Genomic DNA, 5,625 nt, shown 5'->3' on the forward strand with positions numbered 1-5,625 from the left:
TCTTTTCGTCCAGGTCACTTATCCGTTCTTCTGCCTCAGTTATTCTGCTATTGATCCCTTCTAGAGAATTTTTATTTTCATTTATTGTGTTGTTCATCACTGTTTGTTTGCTCTTATTTCTTCTAGATCCTTGTTAAATGTTTCTTGTATTTTCTCCATTCTATTTCCAAGATTTTGGATCATCCTTACTATCATTATTTTGAATTTTTTTTTCAGGTAGACTGCCTATTTCCTCTTCATTTGTTAGGTCTGGTGTGTTTTTACCTTGCTCCTTCATCTTCTGTGTGTTCTCTGTCTTCTCATTTTGTTTATCTTACTGTGTTTGGGGTCTCCTTTTTGCAGGCTGCAGGTTTATAGTTCCCGTTGTTTTGGTGTCTGTCCCCAGAGGCTAAGGTTCGTTCAGTGGGTTGTGTAGGCTTCCTGGTGGAGGGGACTAGTGCCTGTGTTCTGGTGGATGAGGCTGGATCTTGTCTTTCTGTTGGGCAGTTCCACATCTGGTGGTGTGTTTTGGGGTGTCTTTGGACTTATTATGATTTTAGGCAGCCTCTCTGCTAATGGGTGGGCTTGTGTTCCTGTCTTGCTAGTTCTTTGGCATAGGATGTCCAGCACTGTAGCTTGCTAGTCGTTGAGTGAAGCTGGGTGCTGGTGTTGAGATGGAGATCTCTGGGAGATTTTTGCTGTTTGATATTATGTGGAGCTGGGAGGTCTCTTGTGCACCAGTGTCCTGAAGTTGGCTCTCCCACCTCAGAGGCACAGCACTGACTCCTGACTGCAGCACCAAGAGCCTTTCATCCACATGGCTCAGAATAAAAGGGAGAAAGAAATAGAAAGAATTAGTAGAAGTCGTAAGAAAGAAAGAAAGGAGGAAGAGAGGGAAGGAGGGAGGGAGGAAGGAAGGAAGGAAGGAAGGAAGAAAAAAGTAAGAAAGAAGATAAAGTAAAATAAAGTAAGATAAAATATAATAAAATTATTAAAATTTTTAAAAATTATTAAGAAAAAAACACAAAAAATGGACGGATAGAACCCTAGGAGAAATGGTGGAAGCAAAGCTGTACAGACATAATCTCACACAGAAGCATACACATACACACTCACAAAAAGAGGAAAAGGGGAAAAAAATCATAATTGTTGCTCTCAAAGTCCACCTCCTCAATTTGGGATGATTCGTTGTCTAAAGGAGGGAAGGAAGGAAGGAAGGAAGGAAGGGAGGAAGGAAGGAAAGAAAGAAAGAAAGAAGGAAAGAAAGAAGATAAAGTAAAATGAAGTTATTAAAATAAAAAATAATTATTAAGGAAAAAAAATTAAAAAAAAAAAAAAAAAGGAAGGAAGGAAAGAACCCTAGGACAAATGGTGGACACAAAGGTATACAGACAAAATCCCACACAGAAGCATACACATACACACTCACAAAAAGAGGATAAGAGGAAAAAGTCATAAATCTTGCTCTCAAAGTCCACCCCCTCAATTTGGGATGATTCGTTGTCTATTCATGTATTCCACAGATGCAGGGTACTTCAAGTTGATTGTGGAGCTTTAATCTGCGGCTTCTGAGGCTGCTGGGAGAGATTTCCCTTTCTCTTCTTTGTTCTCACAGCTCCCAGGGGCTCAGCTTTGGATTTACCCTGCCTCTGCATGTAGGTCGCCGGAAGGCGTCTGTTCTTTGCTCAGACAGGACGGGGTTAAAGGAGCCGCTGATTCGGGGGCTCTGGCTCACTCAGGCCGCGGGGAGGGAGGGGCACGGAATGCGTGGTGAGCCTCCGGCGGCAGAGGTCAGCGTGACGTTGCAGCAGCCTGAGGCGCACCGTGCGTTCTCCCGGGGGAGTTGTACCTGGATCCCGGGATCCTGGCCGTAGCAGGCTGCACAGGCTCCCCAGAAAGGGGTTGTGGATAGTAACCTGTGCTCGCACACAGGCTTCTCGTGCCCGTCTCTGGGGTCCGCGCTGTTAGCCGCTGCTCGCGCCCGTCTCTGGAGCTCCTTTAAGCAGCGCTCTTAATCCCCTCTCCTCGCGCACCAGGAAACAAAGAGGGAAGAAAAAGTCTCTTGCCTCTTCGGCAGCTCCAGACCTTTTCCCAGACTCCCTCCCAGCTAGCCTTGGTGCACTAACCCCCTGCAGGCTGTGTTCACGCCGCCAACCCCAGTCCTCTCCCTGCGCTCCGACCCAATCCCGAGCCTCAGCTCCCACCCCCGCTCGCCCTGGCGGGTGAGGAGACAAGCCTCTCGGGCTGGTGAGTGCTGGTCGGCCCTGATCCTCTGTGCGGGAATCTCTCTGCTTTGCCCTCCGCACCCCTGTTGCTGTGCTCTCTGCCGCGGCTCCGAAGCTTTCCCCCTGCGTCACCCACAGTCTCTGCCCGAGAAGGGGCTTCCTAGCGTGTGGAAACCTTTCCTCCTTCACAGCTTTCTCCCACTGGTGCAGGTCCCATCCCTATCCTTATGTCTCTGCTTATTCTTGCCTTTTGGGAGGTCTGAGGTCTTCTGCCAGCGTTCAGTAGGTGTTCTGTAGGAGTTGTTCCGTGTGTAGATGTATTTCTGGTGTATCTGTGGGGAGGAAGGTGATCTCCGCGTCTTGCTCTTCCGCCATCTTGTTATTCTTTTTTTTATCCTTGTGGCTTTAATTTTTCAAGAACTTTGGAGTGAAAGAGGACCACCTTTCTGATTCTTCATTTTAAAGAGCACTTCTAATATTTTCCTATTAGGATATATATTTCAGATTTTAAAAATATATCCTTTATCAAGTTAAGTTTCCTTCTACTCCTAGTTTGCTAATTCTTTTTTTAAATTATGGATTAATGGAGTGGTTTTCCTTTCATATTTATAGTATATCTCTTTTAGTGTGTTGATGTGGTAATATTTATGTATTTTCTAATTTTTCTGGCCATATTTATTTTTTTAAATCTTTAAATTTATTTTCCCTCAATACTGTATTTTTTATACAATTTTAAATGTTACTTTCATTTACAGTCATTACAAAATATTGACTCTATTCCCGTGTTGTGTAACACATCCTTGAGCCTGTCTTACACCCAATAGCTTGTGCCTCCCACTCCCCCATCCATATATTGCCCCCCCACCACTGGTAACCACTAGTTTATTCTGTGAGTCTACATCTTTTTTTGTTATATTCACTAGTTTGTTGTATTTTTTAGATTCCACATACAAGTGATATCATACAGTACTTATCTTTCTCTGTCTGACTTATTTCACTTATCATTATGCCCTCCAAGTCCATCCATGTTGCTACAAATGGCAAAATTTCATTCTTTCTTATGGCTGAGTAGTATTCCATTGTACATATACACCACATCTTCCTTATCCATTCATCTGTTGAGGGACACTTAGGTTGCTTCCATGTCTTGGCAATTGTAAATAATTCTGCCATGAACATTGGGGTGTATCTTTTTGAATTCGTGTTTTTTTGGGGTTTTTGTTTTTGTTTTTGCTTTTTGGATATATATCCAGGACTGGAATTGCTGAGTCATATGGTAGCTCTATTTATAGTGTTTTGAGAATCCTCCATACTCTTTTCCATAGTGGCTGAACCAATTTACCTTCCTACTAACAGTGTACAAGGGTTCCCTTTTCTCCACATCCTCACCAATATTTGTTATTTGTGTTCTCTTTGATGATAGCTGTTCTAAACAAGTGTGAGGTGATATATCATTGTAGCTTTGATTTGCATTTCCTTGATGATTAGCAATGTTGAGCATCCTTTCATATGCCTGGTGGCCATCTGCATTTCTTCTTTGGAAAAATATATTTTTTAATTTTAAAACATCCTTGCATACCTGAGATAAACCCAACTTGATAATGGTGTATTATCTTTTTTATACACTAAAGGAGTTGAGTTGTTAATGTTTTATTTAGGATTTTTTTGTATTTATATTCATGAGTAAAATGGGCCTTTAATTTCCCTTTCTCATACAGTCCTTAACTAGTTTGCCTATCAAGATTTTACTGGCTCCATATAAATGAAAAGGCTAATATTCATCTTTTTCTAGCCTCTGAAATAATTTGTAAAACATTCAGATGATCTGTTCCTTAAAAGTTTGGTGGAACTTGCCAATAAATCTATCTTGTCCTGGGGTTTTCTTCCTGTGAATATTTTAAACTAATGCTTCAATTTTTAAAAAAGTCTTTGCCTTACGTATAGTTATGTCTTCTTTTATACAGTTACCAACTTATGTTTTCTCTCTTTTTTTTTTGATCAGTCTATTGTGAGGTTGGTGTTTTCAAAACTTAATTTTCTTTATCTTTCTTTTTTTAATTGAAGTATAGTTGATTTACAATGTTGTGTTTTTTTCAGGTGTACAGCAAAGTGATTCAGATATGTATATATTTCTTTTTCAGATTCTTTCCCATTATAGGTTATTTCAAGATATTGAGTAGAGTTCCCTGTGCTATACAGTTGGTGTTTGTTGTTTATTTTATATATAGTAGTGTGTTTATGTTAATCCCAAACTCCTAATTTATCCCTCCCTCTTTATCTTTGTTTTTTGTTTGTTTGTTTTCTCATTCAAAACCACTCAGACAGCATTCCCTCCCTCTTACTCTCCCAAATGAAGAGAAGAAGGCTTATCACTGGCTAATGGCAGTTGCAGAAGCAACACCTAGAGCTGGCTTCACGCTCAGGAGAGAATGCTGTACCTCTTCCTTGTGGTTTTGGGTGCTCTACACATTCAGAGAAACTTGTCTAATAACGAAATATACAAATGATCCCAAAAATATTTTACCTTTGTTTTTTAATTTGCTGATTTCTGCTCAAAGTTTTAGTACTTCAGTATCCCTAAAGTACTTTTAGATTTATTCTGTAATTTTTCTAATTTCTAAGTTGGGCACTTCGTTCCTAGTGGATTTGCCTTGTTGGAATTTTAGTTCTCTTAAGTTTATGTCATGGGCTCTGGGAGGATTCCAGCAGTTTCAGACATGGAAAGGATCAATAGTCAAGACAGGCTCCTGCTGTGGCTGGTGTGGGCCCCTCCCACAAAGGACCAGCAGGGACTCTATCTGGGGGTTGTTTCAAAATGTGATTTCAGTATTTCAGTGTGCTCTTGGCTTAATTATTCTTTTTTTTTTTCTTCTAGTACTATTTGTTAGATCACAGAACTGTTAACTGTGTGGATCTGCTAGAATTTAGAGAGAATGTAGTCCTTGTGCTTCAGATGAGAATCATACAGAAGTGAAGTGGTGTTACCTAAAGTCACACAACAGTTTAGGAACCACGTGAAGGCCAGGTCATGAGACTGTATAGCCTGTGCTCTTCCTGCTGAGCCAAGCATCCCTCAGCACAGAAGAGTGTGCATTTTACAGTGTCAAGGTCACCTGCATGACCTTGTTCAAATATGATCCCCATACAGCCTCTTTTTGTGGTTCCAGAAAATGCATTTGGGGGAAAGTGTGACATGAACAGTAAAATTATGAAACTGGCTTGGCTGGCGAGTGCTTGCTCATGTGTTTTGTTTTGCTCACCATCACTGATCCAATCTTTATTTGTTACCATTGTGTGCCAAGGATTTATCCTGCAGCATTTCAATATGAAATGAAGTCTCACTTTGAACATTTTTCTTTTTACCTTTTGACTTCTGAGAAGGGAGGAAGGGAAACAGTAAAGAGATGAGGGGTTTACTAAG

General features: G+C 40.8%; 1 non-coding gene across 1 annotated transcript; it reads right to left on the reverse strand.

Annotated features, from left to right (window-relative positions):
- Positions 1-4,516: 4,516 nt before the first annotated feature.
- On the reverse strand, positions 4,517-4,727 carry LOC116753720. The gene has a single exon (XR_004349822.1). It is a non-coding gene; the product is annotated as a small nucleolar RNA U3 (small nucleolar RNA).
- Between the last annotated feature and the right edge of the window lie 898 nt (positions 4,728-5,625).

The sequence above is a fragment of the Phocoena sinus genome, chromosome 4 (genome assembly GCF_008692025.1).
Source record: "Phocoena sinus isolate mPhoSin1 chromosome 4, mPhoSin1.pri, whole genome shotgun sequence".
Taxonomy (NCBI): Eukaryota; Metazoa; Chordata; class Mammalia; order Artiodactyla; family Phocoenidae; genus Phocoena; species Phocoena sinus.